Source organism: Danio rerio, chromosome 2 (assembly GCF_052040795.2).
Source record: "Danio rerio strain M-AB ecotype USA chromosome 2, GRCz13ab, whole genome shotgun sequence".
Lineage (NCBI taxonomy): Eukaryota > Metazoa > Chordata > Actinopteri > Cypriniformes > Danionidae > Danio > Danio rerio.
This window is the reverse complement of record NC_141022.1, coordinates 30818199-30835271: the sequence shown is the minus strand read 5'-3', so window position 1 is coordinate 30835271 and position 17073 is coordinate 30818199. Positions and strand designations below refer to the sequence as shown.

At 36.6% G+C, this 17073-nt stretch overlaps 2 long non-coding RNA genes across 2 annotated transcripts; one reads left to right on the top strand and one right to left on the bottom strand.

Annotated features, from left to right (window-relative positions):
• The first annotated feature begins 10245 nt into the window (after window positions 1-10245).
• LOC147846375 (uncharacterized) lies at window positions 10246-13391 on the top strand. The gene is made up of 2 exons (XR_015478538.1): window positions 10246-11181; window positions 11224-13391. It is a non-coding gene; the product is annotated as an uncharacterized LOC147846375 (long non-coding RNA).
• Window positions 12090-15594, bottom strand: LOC147846374 (uncharacterized). The gene is made up of 3 exons (XR_015478536.1): window positions 14823-15594; window positions 14413-14747; window positions 12090-14349 (listed from the first exon to the last, which is right to left on the bottom strand). It is a non-coding gene; the product is annotated as an uncharacterized LOC147846374 (long non-coding RNA).
• Between the last annotated feature and the right edge of the window lie 1479 nt (window positions 15595-17073).

Genomic DNA, 17073 nt, shown 5'->3' with positions numbered 1-17073 from the left:
GTATATAAAGGTATGTTTTTAGAATGAGCCTGCCTTGGGATTTTAACACCCCTTGATGTACATAATTCAAATGAAAATTTAAAAAGTCAACTTAACAGTTCTAAGTTACACTCGGTTAATGATTTTTTAAACTAAAATAAGTAATTGCTTTTTTACAGTTGCTTTTTATTTTCTATTATCAACAACATGAAAAACTCAATCTCCAGCCATTCCAAGCTTCAATTGTCCCCAACCAATTAGTTTAATCAAAATTCCCATCCTACATTTCTCCAATTGAACATCCTGCTACTAAGAAACCTGTCACAGTATATAAATACTGTACAATGGAAATTCACTGACCTTAACCTCCCAATCATATCTGCTCTAAAGTCTCTCACATTATTTGTAGACATTGAGTTGGTCCATTACCTCATCAAAATGTACAGTGCGTCTATAATACATTCTATAAAAGATTTCCTCCTCTCTCTCATGCCTTTTTCAGTCACAGCAGCTACACAGAAGAAAAATGATTCATCTAACAGACCATATAGTAGTGTAGTACTAATACACAGCAGTCCAACAAGAACTTCCACAGACCTTAATCGATCTAACAGCCTTAATGCTCATGCTGAACTATATTGCTCTCATGTAAGCCTCAGCCAACTGTGCTTAGATCATAATTTTATAGGGAAACAATGTGAGCTGGACTGAAGCCATGCACTAAATAGGAAGATGGGCCAGTGTTTTCCTATGATGCATCTCTCTCAAACATCACCGCGATCTGATGTGGAGCTCAGATTAGTGAATATTTGTTGCGGAGCTTCAGTTTCTGTTTGCGTTGCGAGTCAAACTGTCACAAGCCACCGAGCACTCAGAGTCTACAGGACGCCAGAATGCTTTGCGAAACAATAGAATAAATTGCTTCACAAAGGCAACCAAAAGACTGAATGCCATCACACATTTTAATTCAAAGGATGAAAGGTAACAGCTGAAATTTCCAAGTGTAACTTACAGCAGAAAACTAATTTCAGCAATACAGGGTCTTTTGAATGAGATTGCAGGAGAGAAAGGCATAATAGAGCCCATTCAACCTCTCAACTTTCTTTTTCAAAAGCACCAAAAGGATAAGTCTAATTAATTAAATCATTTACATATCAAAACATTCATTTCTCCATGATAATGGAAGAAAACTTGAGTCGTCTGAAGAGGGGGAGGGGTACCTGGCGCACATAAAAGCTGGACTGATGACACTTTTTGTGCGGACGGAAAAATAGTGGAAAGATCAGACTAACCTTTCCCTTTATCTGATGAAGCGGGCCTTAAGCATGGCTTTATAATGAGCATCATTACTAGAGCATAATGCTAGCGTCTATAGGGACCGGGCATGTCAATGACAGGCTAAAGGGAACAATGAGATAAACACACAATATTTGGACATATTTGGCCTCTCTGCTTACCTCACACAACTAGCGGCGCATTTAAATGAGGAACAAAGAAGATGAAGTGTGACCTGTGCACATGATAAAGGGCCGTATGGCACTTTTCACTAATTCGGTTATATTGCAGATAACCTTGGTAGCGGTTAATGTCCGTTTAGTTTCTGTATAAAACAGATGTTCAATCATTTACCTTGCCCCTTCTCGGTCACTAAGCAGAATAATGGTGCGCTAATGAGCACCTGAACGACTGAAGTTCATAAGTTTATTGATGCTACACTCAGAAAAAAGACCCAAATGTTTGTATTTGAATTGCTTCAAAAATTGCTTAATAAATGTTATGAATTTTTATTAGTAATACAAAAAACAGGTTTATAAATTAATATGGTTACACTTTATTTTAATGGTTCATAAGTTGAATTTAAGTTACATTGCATCATGCCAAATAGTTCTCAACAGATTATAAGTAAACAGTTAGGTTGGGGTTAGGGTTGATGTAAATTCACATGTACTTGCAAAGTTTCTTATAGTCAGTTGAATGTCTGAAGAGCAGTATCAACAGATATTAGGCAGACAGTCTACTTATACTCATATGGACCATCAAAATAAAGTATGACATGTTTTATTTAATTACATTTTTATTTGAAAGTATAATTATTTAAATGAAACAAACAGGTAAATAATTGATAATCTCATGGTTTTGCTTTTGTTTTTAATGCATAAACCAATTCCTTACCATTTGGCAAACACGTATCACATTCGACTACTTCTTTGTTTGAGAAGTCCTATAGGTAACATGATAATAGTAACTAGATATGTAGCATACATTTCATAAAGAAAATGTAAATGTAAAGAAAACGCCCAAAATGGTCAGGAAAGCAACAGTCAACACAGGAGCAAACAGATGTATACGTGCAATTCCAGAGTCGTGGTCATATAACAGGCACATAATCAAAAGGCAGGCAGCATACAAATAGGGGTGGCTGACGTTAAACTGATGTTTCGACACAGTGTCGAGATCCAGAAGCACAAGTGTTTCAAAACACTACACAAGTGTTTTCATGATCTGAAACACCCAGTTCACATAACTAAGGTGATCTGAAACACAGGTCACGTGACTAAAGTGTTTTAAAAACACCTGATCACCTGGCTAAAGAGATTCAAAGAATGGATCATTTCAGAAGCATTTCGAGACCTGGAGAATCTCCATTTGACTGACAGGGTCATTACAAAACTTTATATTGATGGATACGCGATCAGTGTAGCATAATTTTTAAACCACTGTATTCACCTTATTCTTCGTGTATGAGCGGGAGCAGCCATTTGAATCTTTTTGGCTCAAGACTTCCGGTCTCATTCACTTCCATTCATTTTGTTGATATTAAAAACAGCTTGTTTGACTGTTTTATGTCGTTGTTTACTCCTAGTCGATTCTCCCATAGGTGACCGAGTAAGTTCTAAAACAATCGCAAAAACGAGCGCACTTCCGTATTGAAGAATGAGATCTAAAAGGTCAAAACCGACAAGGCAAGGAAAACGCGTCATAATGCTCACAATGAATTGATGAGGTGCAATGCATTTTATTTGGTTGCTAGGTGGTTGCTAGGGAGTTCTAAGTGGTTGCTAGGCGGTTGCTAAGATGTTGCAAGCTAGTTGCTAAGGTGTTTTGAGTAATTGCTGGGTGGTTGCTAAGGTGTTGCTTGGTGGTACCAAGGGTGTTCTGAGTGGTTGCTAAGTGGTTGTTAAGTGGTTACTAGGGTGTTCTGAGTGGTTGCTAGGCAGTTGCTAAGATGTTGCTAAGTGGTTACTAGGCGGTTGCTAGGGTGTTCTGAGTTGTTGCTAGGTGGTTGCTAAGGAGTTGCTAAGCAGTTGCTAGGGTTTCTTAGGTGGTTACTAGGCAGTTGCTAGGATGTACTGGCTTGTTACTAGGCAAGCCTCACATATACATTTGATCAAATCTTAATACTTAGTAAGCATGTCTAGCATTTCTGAGATGTCCCAGCATCCCAGAGGTACAGCTTATATCCCATTGCAGGGTATGTTCTCACTCAGGCTGCAACTCTTTTTAGATGTTGTGCATCCCATTTCTACGAAATTCACACTCTGCACTCTGATTCATCAAATTTCTTTTCAATGTTAAGTCTGTGGGATTTTTTTGGAGGTTTTTGGCCCTGCAAAGCCCCTTATTTAATTCCCAATAAATCCGCAGGACTCGACACCACATTCAAGCAGCTAGGACGAAAACTGCAGGACAAGTCACGCACCAAAAAAGCACACAGAAGGTGAAAGAATAATAAATATGGAGAATAACAATAGTAGATTTGCCTAAAGGCAAACCCCACTAATAATAATAAAAAATAAAAAAAAACACACATGATACCAAACACATTGCCCAGCCTCTGTGTCAGTGATCACTGTTACTGTCACCAAAGATTATCTGCAATTTATTATTATTTCATTATTTCAACACACAAATCTTAAATTCAGAATGATTTCACATCAGTTGATTCTGTCAAGCAATAGTTGTGAAATTTAATTGTATTTAGTGATCTGTACACACTGAACAATATTCAATGGATTTACAACATTTTATTTTAAGGTAAGTTGTTGCAAACTATTAATATTTAAATTTAGTAATGTTCAGATCAATTCGTCTGTTTAAATTTAGATATAAATTGTTTGCCACCACTTTCCTTAACAAAAATTGTAAATACAATACTTATTTGTTTCAGTGAATTTCTTTCCGCACTGAAACACTACCAGTTGCTCATATCATGAAACCTTGTGATATGAAAGTGTCAAAAGACTTCACAAGTGCACTGTGCTATAGGTGGGGAATCTACAGTATTCTCTGTTGTGCAAATCAAAGCGATGGCTGATGGTGAAAGACGGAAAGGCCTCTGATGCAGAACCCAAGCCTGCTGATATCAAAGCACTGAGATAATTCAGATTCATGCCCCTGCAGAAGCTCCTATTGGAATGTTTTCCTGAAGCCCAGCTTGAATAATGTGAAACAGTGTCGGATGCCCAAAATGTTGCTTTAATCTAATACAGTTCAAGAAACATGTCAATATCGGCCTCCAGGTGCCGTTTCATCACCAAAAAACAAGAAGGCAGGGCAAATCATCTGCGCAGATTTGAAGCAGGGGGACAGAGCATGTGTTTCCTTTTTAAATCAACGTGTAAAAGAGTTCATTAAGAGATGACAGTTATCAAGTGTTTAATTAGGCATTGACTTATACCTGCGATGTTCAAGTTACTGTAAATGTACAGTTGTTGAATTCGAAGGCTGCATGGGAATATAAGATAAAAAGCTATAGAGCAGTTTTCAGGAACATTTCACAGTTTTCATCACTCTACTCATCTGTGTTTGCACATTGCAGACATCTCTGTCTATCTGACTGTTTCCCTACTGTATAGCAGGGAAAAAAAAAAAAAAAAACTTATGTGACAAAAGAAAAATGGAAGAATTCACAGAGGTCATACAGTATGCATTTCACATGGAAATGAAAACTTAATTTTTTACTATAGTACATATACGAATCATATATGTATTTAGAGAATACAACCACAAATCAGAAAAGGTATGGAAAACTCAAATATCATTTATAAATATACATAATTCCTGTAATTCAGACCAGTAAAACTTTACAAAAAAAAAAGTTTGGACAGGAGCATGTTAAGGCAAGTAACCAGTTAAATTGGTTAAATAATGGTGTGATTTGAAACAGGTGATGTCAACAGGTGATTGTAATTATGATTTGGTACAAAAGCTGCATCCAAGAAATGTCTAATTCTTTAGGTGTAAAGATAGGCTGAGGATCACCTATTGCCAAGCAATACGTGAGAAAGTTGTTGAAATGTTTAAAAACAATGTTTGTCAAAGAAAGATAGGAAGACATTTGGATATTTCACCTTCAACAGTGCATAACGTAATTAAAAGATTTAAAGAATCTGGAGGAGTTTCAGTGCATAAAGGACAAGGGCACAAGCCTTAGCTGCACAACCGTGATCTCCGATTACTCAGGCAGCACTGCATCAAAAATCGTCATATAAGCGATATCACCACATGGGCTCAGGACTACTTTGGCAAACCTTTATCAAGTACCACAATATATATTTACATCCACAAATGCCAGTTAAAACTGTACTGTGGCAAAAGGAAGCCCTATGTTATCAGTGTCCAGAAGTGCTACTTCTCTGGGTTCGGAGACATCTGGGATTGACCCATCCCACAATGAAAACCTGTACTGCGGTCAGATGAATCAATATTTCATATAATTTTCTGGGAGAAATGGACGCCCTGTGCTCGGGACCAAAAAGGAAAAGGATCATCCACATCATTACAAGCAAGTTCAAAAAGTTTGACTTGTATTTACCCTTAAAACAACAACAAAAAAAATTGCAATATACTTGGTCGCCATAGCCAGAAATTCCAACACAAACATCAATATGCTGTGGAGAAAAACAAGTTATTAGAATTATTGCACCTGCATTGTTATGTGCATAACTTATTATTATTATTATTATTATTATTATTATTATTATTTTATTATTTACTAATAAAATGTTGCTGTGTAAATTTGTCCACCTCTAATAACTATAATAATCAGATTTTTTTTTTTTTGTTATGCTTCCAAAATAAACAATGTATATGATGACCTTTTATGACCCAGATTATGGGCATATTAATACAGATTATTAGGTGGATCATTGTGTGCTTCATTATTTGCCGAAGAAATTGCTTGGTTTATGCAATTAGGTAGCAATTTCAGTGAAGGGATGCTTAATCTGACCGTGGTTTCATTTTTGATGATAAAAAATAATAATTTCACTACAACTCCAGGTCAACACTATTTGTTTACAATTGAGGAAAATTATTATTTTTCCATGCCACACCCCCAGCAATGACGTGACACTGACCAATATTTGATTTTTTATTGCATGATATTTACATGTATATGATATTTTACTCTTCACGTACCTGTGGAAATGAGCGAACTTTTGCAGTTTTTCATGTTCTGTTGTGATTTGCACTTTTTCTTGCCCTCCTCAAGTTAAATGTCACCCATGGGCAAAACTCTTGCAATGGCTTCAATAGAGTTCATGATGTCAAATCCAAACAAATTTTCCAGTCATTGCCTCAAGATTTTCATATGGATTGTTACATGTATAATAGGGTTTTTCAATTTAACAGTAAAATAAGGTCTGTGGTTAGTGATATTTGCACTCGAGCATAATTTACATACACAAAAATGATTGTGTTGTGTATAAATATACTTCTAAAAGGAAACTACTATAATAATGCTTATGGTGTGTTAGTGACATCCAAATATTGCATTTATTTTTTTCATATGAAGAGTTCAGATGCAAAAACCTATAAATGCCATCTGAAATTTTTTTTTACCAAAATTAGCATTTTTTGCAAGCTCCAGTGTGTATGTTTAGTAAATCCACTTTTATGGCAATAAATAAATGAATAAACAATAGGTTCTTTGCATGCTTTCAAGTAAAATATATAAAATAGCGGAGGCTGAGAAAAATGCTAATTTTAGAAGAAAATCTCAGATGGCACTCATTTATAATAACTGCCTAATTATATGCGATGATGACAGTAAATAATATTTGACTAGATAATAATATTAATATAATAATATTTTTCAAGACATTTCTTAAAGCTTAAAGTGATATTTAAAGGCTTAACTAGGTTACATAGGTTGGGTAATTAGGCAAGTTTTTGTATAACAATGGTTTTTAATAAAAACTGCTTTTATTCTAGCTGAAATAAAACAAATAAGACTTTCTCCAGAAGAAACAATATTATGAGACATACTGTGGAAATGTCCTTTGCTCTGTTAAACATAATTTAGAGAATATTTAAAAATGAAAAAACAAATTCAAAGGGGGCTAATAATTCTGATTTCAACTGTACTACTAAACTTAAGTTGTGAATGTGAATGTTACAAAAATCCATATAAAAATTTGAAGTAATCTTTGGAGAAGTAGCCTTCTGGGTTTTTATGCCATGACTGCATCACCCAGAACTCTTGAATACTTCACTGTGGAGATTATTTATTATTTAAACTTTTTTTGTCCCTTACCCAAATCATTTACTGTATTACAGCTGTTCTTGCTATGCTTAAGCTTGCTAGAAAAAAGGAGTTGTAATGGGGTAAATTTTTAATATAATCTGTGGTGACATCACAACATTTGTTTGTTTTTTAAATTTCTTTTTTCAGAAATGCAATAAATAAACTGTTAAAAACATGCAGTTCCCAGATTAAAAGTTCACATTGTTTAATATTTAATGGACTTGCATACTTCTCACATTTTAGACATTTTATTTAGTAAAATCTGCATTGTAGTATATCAAATCAGAATAAAACAAGTCATAATTGCACAACTCAAAATATATTTCATATAAATGTTTTATACTTAAAATTTTTACTTTTCTGCAATTCCGAGTTTACCCCAGCTATTTTCATTTTAATTATCAGTAAAAAGCTTAAGATTGATGGCATGTTATATACCCTAACAGTAAGCTCTCTGCATAGTGTGTATAAAAATAAAATCTTAATTAAAGAATTAACTCATTCACTCAACTGATTTGTCCAAATACACATTAACTTAATACATCCATACGCATAAATACATTGCACAAAAACTGATATTTACTGTCCAAAGTGTAAGTTGAAATTAATAGGTTGATGGTCCATTTGAGTATTTGTAGATTTTCTGCTTGCAATCTCACGGCAATTAATAACTATTTGATTTAGTGGCTTATTTCTATGAATTAGTAATATAATAAATGGATAAATAAACAAATAATAATACAAGCAGCAAACCCATCACACCTGTCAAAAGTTTAGCTCGTAAAATATTATCTAATAACAGCTAATAATTGTTTGTCAAAGCTGCATACATTAGTGACAAACTGAACATTCCCTTTGACAAAAGAGACAGAACTGAACCCAAGATAAGAAAATAATTATGTGCTAGCATTTGACAAAATAGTATGACTTTAGAATCATCTTTGAGCTGAAAATAGTGCTCCGGGAATTCAAAACAGTGGGCAAAATATATCGTTTGTGTGTGTGTGTTTTCCCTCAGCGTTCCTCTTTATTGCTCTATGAGTATTTCAACCTCTTGTCCTTGAACAAGAAACTCATCTGCCTCACAGGAACGAAGTGGTTATTGTGAATTCTCCCTTCATACTAACTGTTTAAGGCCACGCATCTTCACTGTTGTGCAGCATGTTTCGCTTCTATTTTCTCTTCTAACCTTGAAGGTCCTTTCTTTGTGATCAAGCTCCAGCATCAACATGTCACTCATCTTTTAGCAACCATATGCTGCTGTACCGCTTAAGGGGAACATGTGAATATAGAGCCTAATTTTTGGATGAAGTTTGCCTTTGAAGTCATGGCAAATATTTGGATTTTAAAGACGTTAAGAGGGTGCCAACACTTTGTTCTTAATTTAAGATGAATGCTGGTACTGAATACACTATTTATCTTTGAAGTTCCTGTTAAAAAGTGATTGATTCCCAAACAATAACATTTGTCTTTGAAAAATGTCTTGTTATAATTAATCATTCTTTAAATGTGTTGTGTTTGTCAGCTTTCGGCTTTAGCCCAGCAATCTCTGAAAAAAATAAAATAAATCAAAATATCATGGCGGAGCTCCAAGACAGCATTCCAAAAATATCAAAGTTATGAAGGGAATGTGTGATAGATACAACTATAGATTCAACTAAAGCAAACGCTGCTCTATATCAGTCAGGATAAGCATATGCTGATGGTATGTAGTCAGTTGTGCCTGTCGATCATTTCCTATCCACAGAGCTCAGAAATCCTTCAGATGTCACGGGCTGAGGCTTCAGCACAGAACCATGCAAATACAATATGTATAATTTAATGGCAGTGACTTAAATCAGTATAAACAGGCGTCTTGATGTTTGGGGCGGGTCAAAGAATCTCTCTGCTCTCAGTCGACCAGTGATGCTGTTCAAGAGAGACACCAAAGGCATCTGATTTTTTTTTTTTTTTTGAGACTTGTGTGTGTAAACAGCACTACGGACTTTGATTTCACCTCAAAGCTGCTGTAAACACACACACACACACACACTTCTAGCCATACAAACAGATGAAGACCATAACGTTTCTCCTCTTCAACTCCCATGATGCTCTCAGGGTGGCATATTGACAGTTCAATTTGACGCTTCTCTGCTATAGTTAGTGCTGACACTCCCCACACCCCTCGGCTGTCCTAAAACTGATGACAGACCACCTTTGCATGTGGTTGTGCTTGCTTTCAATAGTGTGCCTTAAGCAAAACCACCTCAAAAACTAAGGTGAAGTAGGTGACTGAAATTTAAAGGGATAACTCACCCAGAATGCCAAATAATGTTGTCATGTAGTCTTTTTTATGACGAGCATGTTGCAATGCAGTAGGTTTAATTCATCATAAATGTATGTATAATCGACACCCTTGATAGTTAATTGATTATCACCATCTGAATTAGCAGATTTCCTTGTTAAATTTGATTCATAAATTAAATTAGGATTTAAAGGGCACCTAGGTTGCCCTTTATTCAGATTTAATGTAAGGCTTTTGTGTCCTCAGAATGTGTCTGTAAAGTTTCAGCTCAAAACACCCATTAGATTATTTATTATAGCTGTCTGAAGTGTCTGTATTATAGCTGGTAAAACCTGGTTGCTGTTTTTGTACTGGGCTTTTAAGGCTAGTCCTCCCCGCCCACCGTTCCAACGTGCCTGTCAGCAACATGCCTCAATCGTCATTCTCTGCTGCCTCAGGAAGCAGATCTCACAATGGACAATGGTGCTAGTGCACTCATCACACACCAGCTGTTGGTGGACTGGAGAGACAGTGATAAAGTCATTTTGGTGGATGGGGATGATTGGGAGGCCATGATCAGTAAGCGCCAATGGAGGGATTTGGCCAGGACACTGGTGTTACACCCCTACTTTTTTATGTTTTTAATGACCACATAGAGTCGGGACCTCAGTTTAACGTCTCATCCAAATGACAATACAAATTAACAGTATAGTGCCCCCTTCACTTTACTGGGGCATTAGGACTTACACAGACTGCAGGATGAACGCCCCCTACTGGCCTCAGTAACACCACAATAAGTAGGCCTCAGGATGATATCAGCAGTGAAACGAGAGAAAAGAACGGATGCTGATGTACTGGAACTCCCATCTCCGAAATCATTTAAACACATTTTCAGATAGGTGCTATCCTTAAAAATGGACCATATATTTGAAGTATAAACAACTAAATTCTATTCAACATTCTAGTCAAAATACATGATGTGCTCCAGCAGCAGCAATATTTGTAAAACTGTCGTGAATGTATTCCTCAGCTTGACATTTGCTGCAGGTAGAGTGATACACAGGTAAAAAAGCTGAATCAGCACCAATACCAGTATATAGTATACCAGAATACTAAATAGCTTTCAGCCAATCAGATAAAAAAAAAACTGATTTGAAGAATTACTGTACACACACACACACAAATTTGTTTTTTGTATAAAAAAGTAAATAGTGCAATACAATTTTCAGATTTATTATGTATTTTTTGTATTTAATAATATTTAGAAAGGGCTGCACAGTGACTCAGTGAGTAGCACAGTCGCCTCACAGCAAGAAAGTCGCTGCTTCGAGTAACATGTTCTTCCCGTGTTCGCGTGGGTTTTCTGCAGGTGCTCTGGTTTCCCCCACAAGTCCAAAGACATGTGCTATAGGTGAGTTGGGTACCCCCACAAGTCCAAAGACATGTGCTATAGGTGAGTTGGCTAAACTAAATTGGCCATAGTGTATGTATGTATGTGAATGAGTGTGTATAGATGTTTCCCAGTTCTGGGTTGCAGCTGGAAGGGCATCTGCTATGTAAAACATATGCTGAATAAGTTGGCAGTTCATTTCACTGTGGCGACCTCTGATTAATAAAGCGACTAACTTTTGTTTTTTATATTTTTAGTTTTTTTGGATTTGGAATTTATTTACCCTTGTAACTTTTCCATAAGACCTTTTATTATACTTTTATTACAGCTTTAGTTTTAGTCATGGGTAGCATGGTGGCTCGGTGAATGTCACCGTTGCCTAACAGCAAGAAGGTTATTCTCCAGTCATGGCTGGAGTTTGCATTTTCTTTCGTATAAAATGTTGTTCTACTACCGTGTTTCCCAGCATAGGGCTTCACAAATTAGAACAATCACAGAGCTGTGTTGTGGCAGGAATGGTATCCAGTGGTAGTACATATTCCAGAGTAATTGGCAATTCATTCTGCTGTGGCAAACCTAGATAAAAAATGAGGACAAATGCTGAATAAAAATGAGTGAGTGAGTGAGTGAGTGAGTGAGTGAGATTCAGTTGTTTTTTTTTAAACTAAGTTACATAGATATTTAAGTGTAAACTGGTAATATTCTCTGATTTTACACGATGAGCCGTTCTAAAGTGACTGAAACCCTCCAATCGCAGGATGTTTAGATGAAGGCCAGAGCAATTTCCTTTTCAGCCACAGCAAGAGAAGTTGGACATTCCAAATCTGTCATTTCTAGAGAATTTCATATTTGCATTGTCACCAACTTATTTAAGTTCACCCAAAAAACCTGGTCGTCCATGAAAGACACATGCACAAGAGGACAGGATAAAGTAGAGAATTTCTATTGGATCAACCCTACTGCAGCTGAATTGCTCTCCAGTTCAGCAATCAACAGTAAAGATCTGTCTCCGCAAACAGTGTCTCAATATTTAAACAAATAGACTGAGCCACTTACGCAATTATTAAAAATAAATTACTGAAATACTGATTCTGGGCTATTTAACTATTAAAGTATAATGCACACTTGAGGTATTGATGTGGTCATAATGTGAAATGGAGCAAAGCACAAATTTCTATCTACAAAACACTCCATGGTGCTGGTTTCTTACACATCTCATTCATCATCATCATCATCATCATCATCAGGCATCCTTTTGTTTTGATTTTTAGTTGTTGTTTGCTGTTTAATTTGAAATAATTGAAATCATTCAGCTTGGTAAAAAAGAACTGCAGGAACTTATCAAGACCTGCCAGGAACTACTTTAGCTGTGCGTTTGTGTGAAAATAACCACATACCTCAGATTGTTCATCAGCCAATCAGAATCAAGCGTTTAACAGTGTTTACAAAGGATTTTCTAAGTTTGATCTCTACTGTAATTGAAAGAAATGGAACATGGAACATAAATATATGAATATTATATAAAGGTTTGGGATGCATCACATGCATACAAAACATCAATTTTAAAATGTTCAAATGATAACACTATCAAACTCACACCACCGTGCCATAAAAAACTAACCTTTCCTTCACCCCACAGACTCTCTCTCAGAGTTTAACCAGACTTACCTCAGCCCACTTAGAGGGAATTGTGCGCTTTGCCCCGGGACGCAGAGATCCAGCCCTAGGCAGCCCAACCCCCTCACCGCCTGCCACAGGGCTCCACGCACCTGCATGAATGCTTCCTGGGGTAGAGAGCGCTTGGCACGGTCCACTGCAGCCCCGGCCTGTCAATCTCAATTGGGACAGGATCCTCTGCACAGATCATCTGCATGTTTGCTGGCTCCCGACGGCAAGCCTGGAACACCACAGGATGTGACTCAAGTGCCAGGAGGCAGAGAGGAGTAGGTAAACAAGTCAGACACAGAGAGGAGCAGCTAATGAGAGCTGATGTACTGTATGCACTCGCACAGTAGCTGCTATGCATGTGACAAAGAGATTGCACTGAATAATGTGAGGCTTTGGAGTTTGACAAACTGTTAAAAGCTGGTTTGAAAAAAAAAACACATTACAATGGTGAGGGGAAATCTTACTACTGTTAAAATATTCAAACTCTCAAGGTAAAAACTGCTTTGTTCCCATGTTCTGGTTTAAATTCTTTTGTTTAATAAAATGGCTTTTAATGCAGGCAACTTCAGACTCTATTGGAAATTTCTGTGTTTAATAAAATGTGTCTCTTTTATTTCCTTTTCCTTGTATTTCCAGATGACGTCAAACAATGAGTAAATGACTACCTAAAGATAAGGCTTGTTTTTTTTTTTTTTTTTTTTTAAAGCACTAAAGGAAAAAGGTTTGGCAACACTGATCAGCACAGCCTCATTACACAAGCAAACGTGATCCAAATGCTGATATTAAATGACATATTGTAATGTATGAGAGCATGTACACTGATGTAAGGTTCCAAACACAGCTTTATTGGGGTAAAACAGGTGCAATCACAAGTATCAGAGGTGAACCAAAAATAGTGATACAATGAACAGGCAACAGATCAAGACAGGTAACAAACACTCATCCTAATTTATATTTTGTTAAAACTGTCCCGCATTTACCTGTATTTAGGGACTAGAAAGATACAAAATTGTACAAAAAAGAAAAGAAAATCTGAAATGAGTACTGAATTGTGTAATATCAATTGTAGATAGACAGCAGCAAAATTAATATGTAAGAACGTTATTTGAAAACGTTGACCATTATTTTATTAATCATCTTCTACGAATGAAACAAAAACCACCTTTGGTTGATGAAAAAAAACAACGACATTACTATTGCTAATTTCCTGTGCAGGGGTCCTATCTTCGTATGTAGATTACTCATTTAGCTGGATGTGGATATTGACAATTTGACACGATCCAGGATCGTTTCTTTCTTCAAAACTCATCTGAGATTTATTGTCATAGCAACATATATATAAATAAAACTTATGCAATCTGCACTCTGAAATAAAAGTACAAAGACTGCCACCCGGTGGTTCAAAGAGAAAATTTTTCGATATGATCTCTTAGATACAAATGCATACATGCACAATATTTGACTTAAAAAAAAAAAAAAAAAAGGATAATCATTTATGCAGCCATGCACGTGTTTTGACCGCTAATATGCAGGGGATTGACACCTTTACAAATATCAAAATGCTTTTTTTGATGCAAAATTTACTTATGCAGTTATTCCTTATGCCGATTAAAAAACTTGAGTAGGCCTAGGCTACTATAATTTAAAAAAAAATCTCTAAATACAGAACTAAATACATTGATATGCATTGAAATACATGATGAATACTCTTGACACATAAAGTGTAAAGCCTGCAGTGTAAAAATCTGCCAAATCATCTTGGATCATTTAAGCGAGGTACGAAGAACGGACCCCAGAACAAATATCTACACAAAAATTAATGTATTTTCAACCAACTCACATTTTTGTCCATCCATGTTGATATTAAATTCATCTAATGTTGCTTGGCATTGTATCTCTGTCTAAAAATGATGTTTCAACTGCAATATCTGCTTATTAAACGGTGCACAGTCAAACTTTTAAGCCAAACTTCCACATTTCAGTGGAAGTTACACCTCTGCTGACACAAATACAGTCATGTGTAGAGTACTTACTTTTTTATGGCTATTAGGATGTAAAGAGACTTTTAACCAGTACAATAAAAATATTTCTCACACATGAAAAATGTTGGGTTATTTCAACCTTAATTTGGGTCAAATATGAACATACCAAACCATTGGGTTCAGTTTTAAAAATTTTGGAAGTTTATAACAACAAAATTGTAGTGTCTTCTGACAGGACTCTTGTCACTTCGGTCTTGTCTATTCTTGTTTTGGTGGTAGAGTCCAAACAACAGTCCTGTCTTGTCTTAAAGGATGTAGTCGGTTTGAGTTTGGTTGACGTTGATAAAAAGTGTGATTGCTCCTTATTTTAAATTTCTGTACAGAGAAGTTTTATTTTGATCTTCTACTGGTCTTACACAGTCATGCGTGATGCGATTCCACAGGTCAACGTTCACCAAGCTTAAACTTTCAAACGCATCAACGTGTCTGCCACATGCATATGAATGAAAGTCTGAGGCGAAAAGTGAAGTGTGACTATGGCTTTATCTCTTTGTGCCATGAACTCTCCTGTCTATTGTCTAGTCCCTCCCATCTTGTTAATCCATTATTATGCCACAGTCACACTAGTTTAAGCTTGCGAAAATCTGTCGTACAACACTGAGAAAAGGAGCGAGATTAAACAAGATGATTAAACATTTAAAAAAGCGAGCGATTGGTCAATGTTTTAAATTTATGTCCAGAAAGGTCAGGTTTTGATCCTTGATTGGTCTCATGCAGTCATGTGATGTGATTTCACAGGTCAGAGTTCACCAAGCTTGAACTTTCCATTGCAGCTTTCTGTGAAACTAGCGTCATGGCCTTGCATTTTTGGTCTGAAACATTCGCGTGCCCATGAATGGAAGTCTATAGGGAGAAAAGTCTAGTGTGACTGGAGCTTTAGTTCTGTTTATAATTATTCCGATCACCTGTTTGTTTCCCGGGGGAAACCGGAGCACCTGGAGGAAACCCACACGAACACAGGGAGAACATGCAAACTCCACACAGAAACGCCAACTGACCCAGTCGAGGCTTGAACCATCGACCTTCTTGCTTTGAGCGACAGCACTACATACTGCGCCACTGCATCACTACAATACAATACAATACAATACAATACCCTTCTTGGCAAGATCAACACAATTTAAGACATACCCACTTCCTATAAGATGATATATTTACATTGATCTAAAGGAGACTCATAAAAATCCAGAGTAATGCCTCTCTCCAAAAAAATAATAAATAAATAAACTTCTCAGAGTTGAATATAAACAAACTTTGAATAATGTGAAATTCTGCCAAGCAAGGCTGTATGTGACGCAAGAGGATTGCAGAAGAGACACAATATCACACAGTCCAGAGACTAGCCACTGTATAAATATTAATCCAGCTGTTTTTCCTTGGGTCCAGCAGGGCCTAGACACGATCACGAATGGTTCTATTCACACCTGCACAAGTTGAGGGTGATGGGATCAGCTTGTGAGAGCCGGTTAGGTGTGAGATGTGCGAATCCACAGGTACAGAGGAGCAAGGCATCGAGATTGCAGCCGAGCGCATCATTCTGGCCACTAAAGAGATTAAAATGCCAGAAGTCATGTGTCGTGACGCTCAGAGGAGCTATATATTTACTGACGTACGAAATGACCAATATCATGACTCAACCTGCTGTGTCAGGTGTGACACCACAGGTTAAAAAACTATAATTCCCTGTCCGCACCTTTAAAAGCAAATCTTTTGGCCTGCCGGTTTGAGCAAACTCTCTACTCCTAAAATTCCTTCTGTCAGCTTCAGCCTTGGATCCTTTTGATAAAAGGAAAAGCAGCGGCTTCGGTGTGTTTTTGGAGTCTGCCCAAGAAAATATCTGCAGAGTACAGTAGAATAAGCGCTATTTATTTGTGCATTTATTTATTTTCAGCTTAATATTTTATTTCAAGTCACAAAAATGATTTTAGTTTTATGGTTTTAGCATTTGTTCTTGTAAACTATTAGCCCTAGTTAAAATACCCGTTTTTAAAAGTAGACACATAATATGAAGAATATGCTGTAAAAAGTTGGGTTGTTCGATGGCACGGTGGCTCAGTGGTTACCACTGGTCACCTTATAGCAAGTAGTTCGCTGGTTCAAGCCCTGGCTGTGTCAGTTTCTAGCATTTCTCTGTAGAGTGTGCATGTTCTCCCCATTTTTGTGTGGGTTTCCTCTGGTTGCTCCGGTTTCCCCCACAGTTCAA